Here is a 20106-nt window from a genome sequence, read left to right as displayed (position 1 = left end):
GAGTTGTCTGCCTATTGAACATCACATGACGTTTCGTGCTACAGCCGAGGTTGTGTGATGGAATGTAGGATCCCTATTCCCACTAGCATTATGAATGCTTAATTTTCACTTAGGGGTTGAATAAATTAGATAAACTAGTGGGAGACACTTATGAATAAAGACCCGATTCATATAGTGTTTTGAAATGAAATTAAATATTTGCTAAGTGTTGTTATGTGTTTATCATTTACAGATTTACTATATTCATCATGTCTTCTGCACTATCACTCCGGAGCATACTAGATGCTCACAAGTTGACTGGTCCTAATTTAGCTGTTTGCTTTCACTGTAACAAGTTAGGGCACTGGAAGAGGAACGGCAAGGTTTACCTTGCAGAATTGAAGAAGAAGGGTAGTGAGACTACCGCTTCTGATTCAGGCATGTTCATGATCGAAGTTAATATGTCACTAGGTCAAATTTCTACTTGGGTATTAGATACCGCCTGTGGTTCTCATATTTGCAATTCGTTGCAAGGACTAAAGGGAAGTAGGACTCTTGAAAAAGATGAAGTGATTCTATGTATGGGCAATGGAGCAAGGGTTGCGGCCATATCTGTAGGATCATTTAGTTTACATATGCCTACGGGCAAGACTATTATTCTGAATAATTGTTATTACATTCCCTCTATTGTGAGGAATATTGTTTCTATTCCTATGTTGGATTTGGATGGTTTTTTATTTATTATTAAGAATAATGAATGTTCTATTCTTAGAGATAATGTTCTTTATGGACGTGGTATTTTAAATAATGGTCTGTATGTTTGTGACGTAGAGCATGATTTACTTCAGATTGAACAAACTAACAAAAGAAAACGTGATGATGAAATTCTGACCTATTTATGGCACTGTAGGCTAGGTCATATTAGTGAAAATAGACCGCGGACATTGCATAAGGAAGGGTTACTTGACCCCTTTGATTTTGAATCATATCCTACATGCGAGTCTTGTCTATTGGGTAAAATGACCAAATCTCCATTTAGTGGACATGGAGAGAGGGCTGCAAATTTGCTAGGATTGGTACACACAGATGTATGTGGACCAATATCTACGCAAGCCATGGGTGGATTTTCATACTTCATTACTTTCATAGATGATAGATCTAGATTCGGATATGTGTATTTGATGAAACACAAGTCTGAAGCCTTTGAAAAGTTCAAAGAATATAAACATGAAGTGGAGAAACAAACCAAACATAGTATTATAACTCTTCGATCAGATCGGGGTGGTGAATACTTGAATGGAGAGTTTCTAGATTATCTCAAAGAAAATGGTATAGTCTCCCTGTGGACTCCTCCATATACTCCACAGTTAAATGGGGTATCTGAAAGGAGAAATCAAACTTTGTTAGACATGGTTCGGTCCATGATGAGCTATGCGAATCTTCCAGTATTCCTATGGGGTTATGCATTGGAAACCTCAGCATATTTACTGAATAGGTGCCTTCCAAATCTGTTCCTCAAACTCCATATGAGATATGGAAAGAAAGGAAACCGAGTCTTAAACACGTTAAGATTTGGGGATGTCCAGCTTATGTCAAGAAAGTTGACCCAGATAAGCTGGAATCTCAATCCGTAAAATGTAATTTTATGGGATATCCTAAAGAGACTTTGGGGTATTACTTTTACACCGATCATCGGGTGTTTGTCTCCAGACATGCTACCTTCTTGGAAAAGTAGTTTATCCTTGAAGGAAATAGTGGGAGCAAAATTGAACTTGATGAAGTTCAAGAAGCACAAACTACTACGGATCAAGTGGAAACACCTGTTCAGACTAAACAACCTTCTGTGGAACAGCCCATTTGTAGAACAGGGAGAGTGTCTCACCAACCTGAGAGGTATTATGGCCTTGTCATTAAGAATGACAATGAGTTGTCAATCATTGATGATGACAACCCTGTGACCTATAATGAGGCTATGAGTAGTGTTGACTCAAAGAAATGGCATAGTGCCATAAAATCCGAAATGGAATCTATGTATACCAACCAAGTATGGACTCTGGTTGAGGCACCTGAAGGTGTTAAGCCTATTGGGTGCAAGTGGGTATACAAAAGAAAGATTGGAGTAGATGGCCAGGTGGAGACCTATAAGGCCAGGCTCGTGGCAAAAGGATTCAAACAAAGGCAAGGGATTGACTTTGATGAAACTTTTTCGCCTATAGCCCTGTTAAAATCAATTCGGATTTTGCTTGCGATTGCTGCTTACTACGACTATGAGATCTGGCAAATGGACGTGAAAACGGACCTCCTCAATGGGGAACTTGAGGAGGAAGTGTATATGGCACAGCCAGAGGGTTTTCTTTCCAAGGGAAATGAACACCTAGTGTGTAAGCTGCTGCGAACCATATATAGTTTAAGGCAAGCTTCTCGTAGATGGATGGAACATCCGTTTTGATGAGATAATCAAAGAGTTTGGTTTTATCAAAAACATAGATAAACCATGTGTCTAAAAGAAGGTTAGTGGGAGCGCGGTAACATTTCTTGTATTGTATGTAGATGACATACTTCTTATAGGAAATGATATACCGATGTTGCAATCAGTCAAAGTATGGCTATCAAAGAACTTCAACATGAAGGACTTGGGAGAAGCATCCTACATTCTCGGTATGAAGATCTATAGAGATAGATCTAGAAGAATGATAGGTCTTACCCAGGGTACATACATCTAGAAAGTGCTTAAAAGGTTTAGCATGGAAAACTCCAAAAGGGGTCTCATACCGATGAGCCATGGAGTGTCCATTTCCGAAGAAATGTCTCCTAAGACACCTGAGGAAAGAGAGCGTATGAGTAAGATTCCTTATGCTTCAGCAATAGGATCTATCATGTACGCGATGTTATGTACAAGGCCTGATGTTGCTTATTCAAATAGTGTGACGAGCAGATATCAGTCCAATCCAGGTGAAGACCACTGGAAAGCAGTGAAAAACATCCTTAAGTACTTGCGAAGGACTCAGGACATTTTTCTTGTTTTTGGTGGTGAATCTGAGTTGAAAATAGAGGGTTATACTGACTCTAGTTTTCAATCAGAAAGTGATAGCAAATCCATGTCAGGGTACGTGTTTACTCTGAATGATGGTGCGATTAGTTGGAAGAGTTCCAAACAGTCTACAACGGCTGAATCCACAGCGAAAGCAGAATATATAGCTACAAGTGAGGTTGCAAAAGAAGCCGTTTGGATGAGGAAATTTTTTTCTGAGTTGGGAGTTGTTCCTAACGTTGAAGAGCCTATTGTGTTGTATTGTGATAACAACGCAGCAATAGCACAAGCCAAGGAACCTAGGTCTCATAAAAATTCCAAACATGTCATGCGGCGCTTTCATCTGATTAGGGAGATTGTTGAAAGAGGAGATGTCAATGTCAAGAGAGTTGACACACATAACAACATAGCAGACCCTTTAACAAAGCCACTTTCTCAAAGTCACTTTGATCGTCATAAAGACAAGATGGGTATTAGATACCAGAGTGATTGGCTTTAGTACAAGTGGGATATTGAAAGAGATATGTCCTAAGTCCAATCATGTATGAGGATTTAGGAATAACTTTTATGTAATCTGTTTTGATTTCATTGATATTAATAAAAGACTTGTTTTGTTTTTATTGCGGGCTCTATCTATTTTAAGTGTTTAAATAAGATATACCACAGTTTAGAGTAAAGCTTTTTATGGATTGTGATGAGATCATAATAATGAGACCTAAAAGATGATAACTCTAAACTTAAATAGTTCCTGGTCGTAGGATTACTAACTGGTAATTAATAATCCGCAAAGATCGGTACATACTATGCTTGCTTCATTATGAAGGATGTCTGTTCTCATAGACATTTGTGTGGTGACACTATAGCTAGTATGTAGGTGCTTATTATAGAATAAGTTCACTGAACATGACTGACACAGCTGAACAACTGATGGAGTTCACTCGCGTGTCAGTAGTTGTTCACATAGTGATAGTTGTACAAGTATCCTTAGACTTGAGGTCATCATAGTCATCTTGCGTACACTGAATTATGCTTTGGTTTAGTTTTTAGTCTCCAGGGACAATTATAAGGGCTCTACTGGGTATAGGAATTTATACACGAAGATAGTGTATGATCAATAAAGGATCTACCCCTTCCAGTGAAGGAAGATAATGTTTAATGCTGATCCACTTATGCTAGTTCAGGAATCTCTGGCCAGAGTGAATGAAATTAGAAAGGAGTTTCTAACTTACGTTAAATAGAACTAAGCATAATGAATGGGAAAGCAAGTAATTAAATAAGATAGGCTTGACACAAGTTCCATGCCTTGTATTTAATCGTGACATTGTAGGGTCAAAGGAATTAATTGTACGGTAACTATTCACTGAATAGGTTCTTGGTATTTTAAGCAGTGAATTCGTATTATCCGGATAGTCGCGATATGCTGAGAAGTATCCCTCACGATGTAGAATAAAAATGATTAATTAATTAATCATATTTAATGAATTAGAGAATTTATATAAATAATGATAAAATAGTTTTATTATTATTTATTTCTACTACCGGCTTAATATTGAACCTACAGGGTCACACCATAAAAGAGAATGATTTAATGGTCGAGGAATTAATTAATAATGACTGATAATTATTTATTTATGAAATAAATAATTGATTGGCAAATTTAATAATTGATTAAATGAGATTTAATTGATTATAAATTAATTAAGAAAAGTTTTTAATATTATTAATTAAGAATTTAATTTTTAGAAATTAAATCAAGAGAGAGAATTATTTCTAAAGTGTTTAGAAAAAGGATTAATAATTAAAAGATGTTTTAATTATTAGTGAGAATAATAAAGGGTTAATAATAATAATATTTTATGAGAAAATTTTCAGTTAAAAATTTTGCCTATAAATATACTATTATAAACCCTATTTTTGCCTCAACCTAAAAATTTACAAAAACCCTTATTCTCTCCACCTCCTCCTCCTTCATTATATCGATTTTGTTGGTGGATTCCGGTGGAGTGCTTCACACTTGAGGAGCAGCTGCTAGGGATCTCCGCTCATGGTTCTTGGATCGCTTTTAAAGGTTAGAAACGATCCCTCGGTTTAATTTACGATCTGTATGCATATTATATGGATTTTATATCATGAAAATTGTTTTACCATGCTTCCGTGATAGATAAAATCCTGCAGTCTTCTCTCCACCATAATGACCACCATACACAGTAGAATGACAGTCGTACAAGATTCCCTCAGTATCACTATACGGAATGTATAGTTTGATAATATGGTCAACTCCCTGTCTAAACAAAAAAGGTTCATCCTATCGATACCACTTCGCCTCATGTAAAAACTTCTTCCTTTGAGCATAAAAGAGTTTTGGGGGAATAATACTACTCACCAAATAGTTCACAATATCTGCAAACCATGGTTCTTCTTCTTGCACCCCAAAAATTTGCTCATCGGGAAAAGATTCATTGATCAATGTCTTGTCCTGTGAAGCCTTGCCTTGATCTTCCAAGCGTGATAGATGATATGCTACCTGATTCTCTGTACCTTTTATGTCCTTGATTTCCAGTTTGAATTCCTGAAGTAAGAAAATCCATCGAATCAACCGAGGTTTTGAATCTTTCTTTAAGACCAGATATCGAATTACAGCATGATCAGTGTAAACTGTCACGTTTATCCCAAGCAAATAAGATCAAAATTTTTAAAAAAATAGACAATTGCTAGTAACTCTTTCTCTATTAATAGTGTAATTCAGCTGAGCACCATTAAGGGTCTTACTAGCATAGTAAACCACATGGAAAATATTCTGCTTCCTCTGGCCAAGAACTGCTCCAACGACATAGTCACTAGCATTATACATCATTTCGAAGGGCTCATTCCAATCAGGTGCAGTAATCACAGGTACTGTAGACAAACTCTTTTTCAAGCTTTCAAAAGCAGCTAGACATTCTTCATCGAATTTGAAGGGAACATCCTTTTTCAGCAAATTGCACAAAGGTTTAGAGATTTTGGAGAAATCTTTGATGAATCGCCAATAAAAACCCGCATGACCAAGAAAACTGCAGACTCCTTTAACTGAGATTGGCGGATGAAGATTTTCAATGACCCCCACCTTGGCTCTATCCACTTCAAGACCCTTGCTAAATATCTTGTGCCCAAGAATGATACCCCGTTGCACTATGAAGTGACATTTTTCCCAATTGAGCACCAGATTGGTCTCAACACATCTTTTCAGTACCAACCCAAGATTATGCAAGCATTCATCATAAGAAGTCCGAACACGGAAAAATCATCCATGAACACCTCCACATTAGTGCCAATCATATCAGAGAATATGGCCATCATGCATCTATGAAAAGTAGCAGGTGCACCACAAAGTCCGAAAGAGACTCGACGAAAAGTAAAAGTGCCAAATGGACAAGTAAACGTGGTCTTCTCTTGATCTTCTGGAGCAATGCAAATCTGATTATATCCCGAATAACTATCCAGAAGACAATAGTACTCATGACCAGTCAACCTGTCAAGCATCTGATCAATGAATGGAAGCGGGAAATGATCTTTCCTTGTGGCTTTATTCAGCTTTCGATAATTCATACAAACTCTCCATCCTGTGACTGTCCGAGTAGGGATGAGCTCATTCTTTTCATTAGCTACAACGGTAATGCCTCCTTTCTTAGGCACACACTATACCAGGCTCACCCATAAACTGTCAGATATAGGATAAATGATTCCTGCATCTATCCATGTAAGAATTTCCTTCTTCACAACTTCCGTCATGATAGGATTTAGCCCCCTTTGTTGCTCAACAATTGGCTTGCTTCCTTCCTCAAGCGGAATTTTATGTATGCAATAAGAAGGGTTGATTCTCTTGATATCTGCTATAGTCCATCCAATTGCTGATTTAAACTCTCTCAGAATTCTCAAGAGCTTATCTTCATCACTTCCTGAAAGGTCAGATGCAATAATAACAGGAAAAGTAGATGCATCACCTAAAAATGCATACTTAAAGTGGTCAGGCAGTGGTTTGAGCTCAAGTGTAGGAGGTTCTTCAATATATGACTTTAGACGCTTTGGAGAATTTTTCAGCTCTTCTGATCCAAGAGACTCGAACGGCAAGTCCAACTTCCTCTTCCATGAGAATGCATTCAAATATTGCATCTGCTCTTCCCCTTCTTCATCTTCACTATTAGACTCCCCCTGTTAAGGCTCTTTCGAAGGCGTCAGTCCTTAGCAAGTGATCAAGCTCCAAAGTCACTACGGATTCGACCAACTCCACTTTACAGCACTCCTCTTCATCAGTAGGGAATTTCATTGCATCGAAGATATTGAACGTGACATCCTGACCTTGAACTCTCATGGTAAGTTCACCTTTTTGCACATCGATAAGAGTTCGTCCCGTAGCTAAGAATGATCTTCCTAAGATAATGGGAATCTTCTTATCCTCCTCAAAGTCTAGAATGACGAAATCAGCAGGGAAGATGAGCTTATCCACCTTAACCAAGATATCCTCCACTACTCCTCGCGGATAAGTGATGGAACGATAAGCCAGTTGCAAAGACATGTTCACCGGTTTTGGACCAGGTAGTCCAAGTTTCTTGAAAATAGATGAGGGCATCAGATTGATGCTAGCTTCCAAGTCACACAAATACTTGTCGAACGACAGATTGCCAATGGTGCAAGGTATTGTGAAGCTTCCTGGATCTTCAAGCTTTGGAGGTAGTTTCTGTTGCAGCACAACACTGCATTCTTCTATTAGAGCAACGGTCTCCAACTCCTCGAGTTTTAGCTTCCGAGATATAACACCCTTCATGAATTTAGCATAGCTCGGCATCTGTTCTAGAGCTTCAGCAAAAGGTATGTTGATGTGCAACTTCTTGAAAACCTCCAAAAAATTAGCAAATTGCTTATCAAACTTCTGCTTCTAAAGTCTTTTAGGATTTGGCGGAGGTGGGTAGACCTGTTTATCCCCTGTATTACCCTCAGGAGGATTACTTTCAACGGCTTTCTTCTTTGGTTCCACCTCGGCATCCTTCTGCACAACTTTTTCAGCTACAATCTCATTTTCTGGAATTGGCAAAGGTGCAGATGCACCTGCATTCTAAACAGAATCTTCAGAATCTTTGTCTTACTGAATTTGGGGGCTCGCAACCTTTCCAGACCTTAATGTGATTGCCTTCAACTGCTCCTTGACTTCCCTCTTTCTTGGATTAGCTTCAGTATCACTAGGAAGAGTTTCTGGTTGACGGTTCAACAAAGCATTGGCAATTTGCCCTATTTGATTCTCTAGAATCTTGATAGAAACCGCTTGGCTTTTGCACATAAGCCTCAACTCCTCCAATTCTGATTTTTCATTAGTAGTTTGAACGGCACTTCCATGCGGTTGTTGTTGAAGTTGGAATTGTTGTCTTGGTGCATACTATTGTTGAAAACCAGGAGGGTTGAATTGCTTTGCTCCAAATTGCTGATAAAGCTGTTGTACCGCATTCTGGTTGTTGCTCCAGCTGAAGTTAGGATGGTTTCGGTTGTTAGGATGATAAGTGGCAGGAAATGGTTGCTGCGACCTCTGAAAGTTTTTCACGAACTGAGCTGACTCATTAGATATATGTTAGGTCCCAATGTGTTTGTAGAAGGGGGGTTGAATACAAACAATACCGAATAATCGAATTAAATGCGGAATAAAATGTGAAACAAAATTCAAGTTAAATAAGAATATTATTAAACTTGAAAGGTGTTACAACAATTGTATCGATTACAAGGAATTAATCTCAAATTAATTATCACAAATCTAGAATAAATTCGACATGAACTTTTTCTATTTTTGCAAGAAAAAGATTCAAATGCTAAACACAATTTGAGATTAAGTTCTAGGGATTTTGATCCGCTAGATAGTTACACAAGAACAAGAGAATGATTTCTAGTTGATTGGATTTAACTTTACAAACTAGAAATGTGATCTTGAATTTAGCAGAGAAGAGATGATATATTTGATGCGGCTGCCGTGTTCTTGTTTTTGACTTGTGTTCTGTATTGATTCTGTTACTTCTGTTCTGCTGCTTTCCTTTTTAACAAATCAACAGACTTGAATAGAGCTGGCATGACAATCCTTTTAGCTGGTAGGACATTCGGTGAGACTATCCTTTTGAACTAGCAAGACAATCCCAATAGCTAGCAAGACTATCCTTTGAACTGGAGAGACTTTCGGTATGACTATCAAAATGAACTAGCAAGACTATCTCCTTCCAGTGTAACTTTCGGTAAGACAACTATTTGTACTAGCATGACTTTCGGTATGACTATTGATTGTCATACCGATTGTCATATTAGTACAATCAGATTTATCTTGCTGAATTTAAATGAATTTTAATCCAATTTAAATTCTGAAAATCCTTAATATTAATTCTGAATTAATTAATCAATTAATTCAATTAATCAATAAATTAATCTTTGCAGATATAATTTATTTTCTTAATTAAATTATATGACTTAATTAATTAATAGAGAATTAATACTAACCTTGAGCAGCAACCATTCTTCTGAATATCTTCTGAAAATCACTGAAAATTATGAATCAATTCCACCACTTCAATGTTGACACTCGATGTACTGTGTGGTTCATGAGTGACTAACTTTCATGACGTTTCTTCATATCTTGACTTTGACAACTTGATTTTCTTCATATTAAATCCTTGTAATTAATTGATACTCTGACGAGATCTCTGTCACTTGATTAAATCCACAACCTTGATTTATATCACTGAGGCTTGATCAATTTCTTGAACTTCTTCCAGTGAATTAATTCCTCAAGTCTGTAGATGCACCTTGTTTCTGAATCCTTTGACAGATATTACTTTGCGAGATCTCTTTGACGGTAGATCCACTATATACTTATTACATTCTTATTTGAGTTGAGTTGAATCCTCGAATATACAAATAGGCTATGACATATGCCTTACAATCTCCCCCTATTTGTTTGTTAGACAATAACACACAAATACCTAGAGGATAACTCAACTAACAAATAAGAAAAAGATATAAAAAGAAATGCAAAGTAAATAGCAGAAAAGTTCTGGACTAGATTTAACATTTTCCATATTCCAAATAGATGTTCCTCTAGACTGAATATATCTTCAAGTAGTTCCATCTTCTTTTGTACAACCACATTTCCTGTTGAGAAGCCCATATCTCTCTTGCTTCTCCCCCTATGAGAATCAACTGATTAAAGAAGATCACCTTCGTTTACCACCTCTCCCGTACAATAGGATCCGCAGATAAAAACCAATGGTACTCCCCTAACAGCTTCTTCCCTTATCAGATATCACCTTGTGTTTACCACCTCTCCTGTACAATAGGATCCGTAGTTACAAACAACAATGGTGTGGTGTAGTGTACATGTTTGATCTTTTTCTTTCTCCCTGCTATTTCTCCCCCTTAGTTGAGGAATCCTCCAAACTATTACTTAAGCTTTTATCTCCCCCTTAGAGAAGGAATGTATGCTGTCATCTGAAGGAATTCTCATATTTCACTTGGTTGGAAAAGAAATAACAAGTAGTTTCTCTTTCTTCCACACTGTGAATGTGTGATTCTGTTTAGTATACCTCATATGTGTTTCACTCTTCTCTCCACTCGTGTTTACACTCATTCTCACAAGTGTATCACTCCTCTCATAGCTCCATACTTCAGTTGTACCTGCAAGGAAAATCACCTTAGCCATCCTTAAGGAGGTCACAGGTGGTGCAATGGGAGTTCACAAATCCCCATCCTTGTTAAACTTGTCAGATGAATCTGAGTCATAATTTACAAGTTGCTAGTTTCTCTTTTAGGGTTCCAGATTTGAATTCTGGGAAGGTAAACAATGATCCAACGAATTTAGCATAAAGATCAAAGTTCCCTTCTAATGCCTGTGAAGACATTTCCTTGTGACTCATCAGGTAATATCTGAATCATTGTCAACAAGTTGCCGATCTGCGCCTATGTCAGATCCACTATCCGCAGATGCATCCAGGGGATTTAAGCCTGGGGAGGTAGACACTGACCACTGACATATGGCTTTTGGATCAGTATCCTCTCCTAACACCTGTAAAGGCAATTGGTCCATTAACGAACCTTGAACAATCGAATCTGACCTTAAAATGGTCGAAACTCTTGTTTCCGTCAAATCATCCTTTGTGTGTGTAACCTTTCCTTGTGCATTAAGAATTGTTTATATTTGAAGTGGTGATACTACATCGGATACCTTGGTCGACAGGCAAATTTCAATAGATGCACCCTATTGAGAGAATGAATCTAGTAACTGTTTTTGTGCCTTTTCAGCCATTACATCTTTTTGAGAAGATGTATGGGGGCTAGTAGTTGTCTCGGTTTAAATACTACTCATCTATGTAGTAGACAGAGCTACTGGGTTGACTACAGAACCTTCCTTATGTGGTGCACTAAGGCACTATCTCCCTCACGCTCATTCATACTATATTTAGTGGTAAGAGAGTGTTGGTTGGTTATGTTTCTCTGTTTGTCTTTACAGTCTGGGATAGATGTTGTGGGTTTTCAACCTCATGACTGTCAATAAAAGAAAGTCATTGGAGACTGAACCTGTATCACAGAACATATAGTAATAGAGAGAAAGTGATTTACAATAGTGATTTCAAAAGATTTTACATGATATAAGAAATCACTAATGTAGAAAGAAGTTTGAGTTCAATGATAGCATTATCAATATATCACTGCACATATAAAATAATATGATTGTGCCTAGTGATAAGAGGGTTATAAATATGACGACTCTACTAGTTCATATTAAATTATAATTTCAGTTAGAGTGCCATACCATGTCCTTGACGATTTCTTGAGTAGTACATTAGTTCATACCAACCTGAAGTGAGATTGTGAAGAAGAGATTGCATAGTCCAATAGATCTGCAACTGCAAAGTCCATGAACTGAGGTGCATTGACTTCCTCTTTTGACTCACCAACCAGGAGTACACTTGTACACATCTTACTAGAGTCCAATTCCAAGTGTAATGTGCATCAGGTGCCTGATATGTTGTAATATTCTCAAGTCTCGTCACTGGTGATATTTGTTAGATACTGCTTCCTGATAATAACCTAGCACAATATACAAAATTTCACTGATAACATATCCAGCTTGCAAACAGCCATATCCCTCAGATAAACCTTTGCTGTTATCTCCAAAGGTAACCAGGGGGCCAGCTTTCTGAATCCACATTTGATATCAGGGCTCTATCTCCGGTCATATGTCTTGATGATCCACTGTCAAGAATCCACACTACCGGTTACACCTGTTTAATGCCCTCCACTACAAATGGATTAGACCTTCTTCGGAACCCAAACTTGGTTGGGCCCGGCATACTTGTAGAATTGTCCTTTGTCAGGCAAAACAATATTTTTAATTTTAATGGTCTCAACATCCTCAATGACTGAACATTTGACCTTATAAACAGCCTTAACAAATTCCTGTTTAGGCTTAGGCACAAATGTCTCCTTTCTAGCCTTAGAAGGACTAGCAGTCTTAGACCTATCATGCTTTCTATTATTCATATACTGACGAGGAGTAGTCTTATCACTAGAAACATGCTTACCATTAAAATAAGCATACATCAAATTAAAAGCACAAGACATACAATTAGCAACACCACATGCTTTATGAGAGTGATTAACAGCAGGCAATTTATGCATGGTAGATATGACATTTTTGTTATCCAACTCATGTGTGTCTGAGTTAGTCTCATTTGCTTTCACTAGAACTTTCGACTCACTTGACTTGGAAACAATCTTCTCATTATCATGATCTTCAGCACGTATTTCTTCTTGAATAACAGAAGAGGTCACATCAAATGGTTCAGCAATTGATGCTTTATAGAGGGGTTCATCAACACCCTTAAGCACATGTGGTACTTCCCTCCCTTTAGCACAGACATGAAGAGGGGAGTTTATGCCTAATTCTCCAATAGCAACATTGTAATCATAACCTATTCCAGATGTTTGATTAACAGCTTGCTTACTGTAGAACTCTTTAGCCTTCGAACAAGAATTGAAGTAGGCTCTAACCTTAGTCTCAAGACCGGTGATCTTGTCTTTGAGAAAAGTTTCGAGTTTTCTATAACAGTCAACTCTATTCTCTAGAAAAGATACTTATTCTTTTAACTTGTCTTGATTAATGTGCACAAGTCTTAATTCATTGACCTCTTTCTCAAGGTCTTTGATCTGTAAACTTAACAGTTCATTATCACGACGAGCACAATCTAAGTTACCTCCTAGATGATAAACTAACTCAACATCAGTATATTTTACCTCTTTTCTTGACGATGAAGTTTTTCCATCAATAACCATAAGAGCAAGATTCCCTTCTTCTTCATCTTCACTATTAGTATCATCCCAGCTTCTTCCCTTTGCCAGATAAGCCCTTTCAGAGTTACTCTTCTGATTTGAATCATAAGAGTTCTTCTTTACTTGCTTTGGCTTCCTACATTCTGTGGCAAAGTGTCCCAACTTATTACAGTTGTAGCATCTAATGGTGCTCTGATCAACCATCCCTGTTTTGTATCCACCACTGCTGGTGTTAGAGGATGAAGATCCACCTTTCTGGAATTTGTTGTAGTTGGACTTGTACTTGAACTTGGGATTTCTCTTGAATCTGACATTGGAGAATCTCTTGACAATTTGGGCCATTGACTCATCTTCCAATTGCTCCAGCTCTTCCAAGGAATAAAAATCATCACTGTATTGATTTGTAGTAGGAGGATCATATTCTGCTACTAATACATTTTCCTCAGCCTTGGAATACTGTACCATTCTTTCCGACTGTTGAGATTGTTGTTGTTGTTGACCTTCAGCTACAAGAGCAGTAGATGTGCTGACCACTCTATCTTTCCCGTAGACTTCCTTCTGCTGAATCTGCTCCAACTCATAGGTTTTTAACACACCATAGAGTCTATCCAAAGAAATCTCACTCAGATCTCTAGCTTCTCTTATGGCAGTGATTCTATGTTCAAGATGAGTTGGCAGTGTTAAAAGGAACTTTTTGTTGACCTCCCTGATTGAATAATATTTTCCATTTATGTTCAGCTTGTTGATCAACGCATTGTACCTCTCAAACACTTCAATAATTCCTTCTCCTAGATTGGATTTAAAATGTTCATACTCAGAGGTTAGGATCTCTAACTTGTTCTCCCTAACTTCCTCTGTGCCTTCATTAATCACCTCAATAGTTTCCCACACGTGTTTGGAATTTTTACAGTTCATCACATGTCTGTTCATCAAGGGATCAAGGGAATCAATTAAAATTAATTGAAGGCTGGCATCCAAGGAGGCTTCTTCCTTTTCAGCAGGAGTAAAATCTTTAGGCTCTTTTGCATAGGTTCTAGCTTTGGTAATCACAACATCATTTTCTATCACCTCTGGTTCAATAACCATCGGAGTTTTTGGACCCTTCTTTAACAAGTTCAGATATTTGGGATTTGCAACTTGTAAAAACAAGAGCATCTTCTTCTTCCACATGATATAGTTTTCTTTATCAAATAGTGGAATTTTAATGGTTTCAACTTTTTGTGAAGTCATTATGAATTTTTGAATAAATAAAAATTCAAGGAGTTGAAAAATCACAAAAGTCTAGGATCTTGATTTGTTCGTTAATCAGAAGACTCTGATACCAATTGTTAGGTCCCAATGTGTTTGTAAAAGGGGGGTTGAATACAAACAATACCGAATAATCGAATTAAATGCGGAATAAAATGTGAAACAAAATTCAAGTTAAATAAGAATATTATTAAACTTGAAAGGTGTTACAAAAACTGTATCGATTACAAGGAATTAATCTCAAATTAATTATCACAAATCTAGAATAAATTCGACATGAACTTTTTCTATTTTTGCAATAAAAAGATTCAAATGCTAAACACAATTTGAGATTAAGTTCTAGGGATTTTGATCCGCTAGATAGTTACACAAAAACAAGAGAATGATTTCTAGTTGATTGGATTTAATTTTACAAACTAGAAATGTGATCTTGAATTTAGCAGAGAAGAGATGATATATTTGATGCGGTTGCTGTGTTCTTGTTTTTGACTTGTGTTCTGTATTGATTCTGTTACTTCTGTTCTGCTGCTTTCCTTTTTAACAAATCAACAGACTTGAATAGAGCTGGCATGACAATCCTTTTAGCTAGTAGGACATTCGGTGAGACTATCCTTTTGAACTAGCAAGACAATCCCAATAGCTAGCAAGACTATCCTTTGAACTGGAGAGACTTTCGGTATGACTATCAAAATGAACTAGCAAGACTATCTCCTCCCAGTGTAACTTTCGGCAAGACAATTATTTATACTAGCATGACTTTCGGTATGACTATTGATTGTCATACCGTTTGTCATATTAGTACAATCAGATTTGTCTTGCTGAATTTAAATGAATTTTAATCCAATTTAAATTCTGAAAATCCTTAATATTAATTCTGAATTAATTAATCAATTAATTCAATTAATCAATAAATTAATCTTTGCAGATATAATTTATTTTCTTAATTAAATTATATGACTTAATTAATTAATAGAGAATTAATACTAACCTTGAGCAGCAACCATTCTTCTGAATATCTTCTGAAAATCACTGAAAATTATGAATCAATTCCACCACTTCAATATTGACACTCGATGTACTGTCTGGTTCATGAGTGACTAACTTTCGTGACGTTTCTTCATATCTTGACTTTGACAACTTGATTTTCTTCAGATTAAATCCTTGTAATTAATTGATACTCTGACGAGATCTCTGTCACTTGATTAAATCCACAACCTTGATTTATATCACTGAGGCTTGATCAATTTCTTGAACTTCTTCCAGTGAATTAATTCCTCAAGTCTGTAGATGCACCTTGTTTCTGAATCCTTTGACAGATATTACTTTGCGAGATCTCTTTGACGGTAGATCCACTATTTACTTATTACATTCTTATTTGAGTTGAGTTGAATCCTCGAATATACAAATAGGCTATGATATATGCCTTACAATATAGCACATTGCTCCGTCTCATGCGCACCTGCACAAAGCTCACAGACACTTGTGATCTGATTAACTCCATAGTTAGCCAAAGAATCCACTTTCATCGTTAACGCCTTTAGTTGAGCAGCTATAGTCGTAGTTGCATCCACCTCCAGAATTCCTGCTATCTTGCCTTGAGGTAGTCTCTGAGTTGGGTTTTGATATTCATTAGTAGTCATCAATTCAATTAGCTCATAAGCTTCATCATAGCTCTTAGCCCATAAGGCTCCACCTGATGCTGTATTGAGCATGGGTTTGGACTGTGTTCCCAAACCATTATAAAAGCAATTAATGATCATCCAATCAGGAATTTCATGATGAGGGCACTTCCTAAGCATCTCCTTGTAACGCTCCCAACCTTCACATAAAAAATTTCCCGATTGCTGCGCAAATTGAGTAAGAGCGTTCCTGATTGCAGTTGTCTTCGCCATAGGGAATAATTTAGTAAGAAACTTTTGAGCAAGATCTTCCTAAGTAGTGATAGAACCTTGTGGTAGAGAATGCAACCAGCACTTAGCTTTATCCCTTAGAGAAAATGGGAAAAGCCTCAGCTTCACAGCATCTTCAGAAATATTGTTGAACTTGAAAGTGTCGCAGATCTCAATGAAATCTCTAATGTGCATGTTGGGATCTTCCGTTGGAGAACCCCCAAACTAGACTAAATTATGCACCATTTGAATCGTGCTAGACTTGATTTCAAAGGTATTAGCCGCAATGGCTGGTCTGACAATGCTAGACTGAATGTCATTGATTTTCGGTTGAGAATAATCCATCAAAGCTTTCAGATTTACTGTTGGTTCTCCCATTGCAATAAAAACTTTTTCTTCAACTTTCTCAACTTCTTCAATTACTTCAACTTCGTCCAGTGTTTCCTTACGAGATTGAGAACGCGTTCGCATACACGCTCTCTAGAGTACCTGAAACACAAACAAAGTAAACAAGTAAGTAATATCCGAGTCAGTGAACTTTAACGACCACTTATATCAAGCACATAAACTAAATTTAACACCGATAGTCCCTGGCAGCTGCGCCAAAAACTTGTTCGCTGTAATTCAAACACGAAAATACACGCAAGTGTACGCGATCACAAGTAATATAAGATATAAGTTAAGTTCGTTCCCACAGGGACTGGTTTAGGTTAAGTTCAGATTATGCACTTATGCAATAATGTATGGTTATCGTTCAATGTTAAGGCAAGTAAAAAATTGAGTTTTGATTTAACTAAGATATTATACTAAATAACATTAACTAAGAGAATTAAGATTGAATTACTTATATGAGAATAAACATGGGATTCTAACTTCATTATATACTTCATTCAAAGTTATGTTCTTTGACATTAGCATGTGATGGTGATGACAACTAATCAGATAACACGAAACTAGTATACGCTAACTTTCGTTATACGTATACCCTACTATCAATCATCCATAATTAAGATATAAGTTGATTAGACACCAATTATGCTTAGTCCCTATATGTCTATAAAGATTAAAAATATAGTGGTTTAAGAGCAAGTTATCAATCGTTATTACATAGGGTGAATAATATGGTTAAAATTACCCACGAATTATGCATGTCAATTCATACATAAACTTATGCTAGCATGGCAAGTTCTAAACCTCTATCTTCACTGTCACTTCAATAGAGATTAACAAACAATCTTGGATGTTAGCTACGCATCAAAGACGAATAAGCACAACCAAACTAGGAAATCATAAATCACCACACATAAAGGATTATAAAACAATTAACTATTGAAATCCATAGATAAATCCGTTAGAATCCCATGACAATGATTAGTTCATAATCGAACTCATTCTCACCATGAGTTCCAATAAAAACATGATAATAAACAATATAAGAGTACTAGGGTTCAAAGACAAATAAAAAACAAGCATTCGAAGTATCAACTATATTGAAGAATACAAAAGTCTTCTTCTCTGTAGCCGTCTTGTGCTCTCTAGGTCTTCGTATTACTCTCCCTTCGCTCCTTCTTATTAAAAACAAATTATTATTGATATATATAGGCTTCTGGATGACCTGGGCTCTCAAATTCTTCGAATTCAACTCAAATCAGGATTATGGCACAGGGACCCCGTACGGCCGCACCAGTCTCTGCGCGAGCGCGCGCACATCTGTAAACCTGGTGCGTCCGCCCCGGTCTCCCACGCGGGCGCGCCGCCTTCCTGTACTTGGATTTTATGTTCTTCTTTTTTTGTTGTAGATTGAAATCTGTTCGTCAGATTTTAGCGAATCAATAGTCCACTCGAAGCTATCGAGATGCTCTTCAACATGAGAATGGTCTTGAATTCAGAATTTGACCCTCTTTCAGCATATTTCCTTGAAAAACTCATTTATGCATCCAACTAATGCCTCTAATGCAAAAATACCAATAAAAAATACCAATAACTTGAGTCCAAAACACCAACTTAAGCCTATAATTAAGCATTCCAAGTAGATATAAAATCCACTTATCAGGAGCCCTTAATGTAAGAACAGAGATAAAATGAGAGAAAGGCAGGTACAGGAGAGATAAGGTTGGAAGCCATTGCAAGTGAGTCAATGAATGTCAATGAGGTTGAAAGGAAAAGACTATATCAGCAAGAATACAGAGCTTTTATAGATTCTATTTCTCTAGATACTGAGACATTTACTCACCCTGTCATAACCTACCAAACATTGGTTATTCAGGGCAATGAGGAGGCTGAAAGGACACTCAATCTAGTGCACACAATAACATCTATGCAAAGGGATAAGGATGCTTTGTCATCTCTACCTCATACAGCTGATGATGTGGACTCAAACTTTGGAGTTCATGGTGATTCTGAGTTTGAATATGATTTTGATGATGAAGTTGGCACCAACTTAGGGGGATATGAAGGCCCTAGTTCTTCTACACAAAATCCAGAATGGATTCTTAGTAAGGATTGCAACTACCATCATTTCACATCAACAATGTTCAAGCTAATCAACCAGACTCAGTCAGCCATTCAAGTCACTACAGATGCCAGCACCAGAGTTCAACTAGAAGCCCATCTTGAGTCTGTCAAACTGCACAAAATTTAAAATCTCAAACAGACTCAAGATGTGGATGACATGAAGAATGCAGTTGAGGCTATTAAGAAAAAGTTGAATGAAAAGAATGAACAGAAGCTTCCTGAGTCAACTATGAGAGAAGTGCAGCTCAAACTCGGGAAAGAAAGTGACTTGGAAAGGAAAGTTGAGGCCCTCATAGACAGACTTTCAAAAGTTGAACATTCTGTGGCCAAGATACTGGAAGGTCAAGCAACACAGACTCAACTCCTTCAACAGTTGGTGGTTGCTAAAACTTCAAACCCTGTTTTACTTGATGTTAACAAAAAGGGGGATAATGATGTGCACATTCAATTTAGCAAAGTGATAATGCTAGCTATTACTATCTCAAAACCACCAGCCTTGGACAACATTGATCTAATCAATCTTGCAGCAGCTGGACTCAAGATGAAAGAAAAACAAAAACAGATTGATGACATAATTGCACAAGTCTTTGGTTAAACTGCTAATCAAGCAAAATCTGTGAGGCATTCCGCATAGTTGAATCCAATCACCATGGATGAGATGCATCTAGGAAAAGGAGATAAGGGTGAACCCTCAATGAAGAATGAGTTCAACAACTTTGTGGTGCTAAAGCCTAAACAAGCAAGTGCCACAATGTCAACAAAGCACCTAATGTTGGTTGATTACTCTCCTCCTAGACCTGATGAAAAAAACTGATGTGTGCATCTATTGCAAGCTTCAAAACTACTAAATATGTCATCTTAAGATCAAAAATAGCCAGGATTTATAGATATGGAAAGATGATATGTGTAATGACTGGACACCCTCAGTTTGGAGAAGCTAAAGATGAAGAAAGGAGAAGACTAGGAGCTCAGAAAAATGAGGAAGATTCAGGACATTAAAGGAGTTGAAATAAAATTAGAGATGCCTGCAACTTCAACTGGAACTGAGAAATCTTTATCTGAAGAAAAGCAAACTCCAAAGAAATCAGGTGAAGGGTATTGGAAGGTTAGAGC

The 20106-nt window shown here is 37.1% G+C and overlaps 1 non-coding gene across 1 annotated transcript; it reads left to right on the top strand.

Annotated features, from left to right (window-relative positions):
- Positions 1 to 16360: 16360 nt before the first annotated feature.
- Positions 16361 to 16467, top strand: LOC141662234 (small nucleolar RNA R71). The gene has a single exon (XR_012550357.1). It is a non-coding gene; the product is annotated as a small nucleolar RNA R71 (small nucleolar RNA).
- The last annotated feature ends 3639 nt before the right edge of the window (positions 16468 to 20106 follow it).

Source organism: Apium graveolens, chromosome 5 (genome assembly GCF_009905375.1).
Source record: "Apium graveolens cultivar Ventura chromosome 5, ASM990537v1, whole genome shotgun sequence".
NCBI lineage: Eukaryota > Viridiplantae > Streptophyta > Magnoliopsida > Apiales > Apiaceae > Apium > Apium graveolens.
Note: the sequence above shows the minus strand (reverse complement) of the source record. Positions and strands in the feature narration are given on the sequence as shown.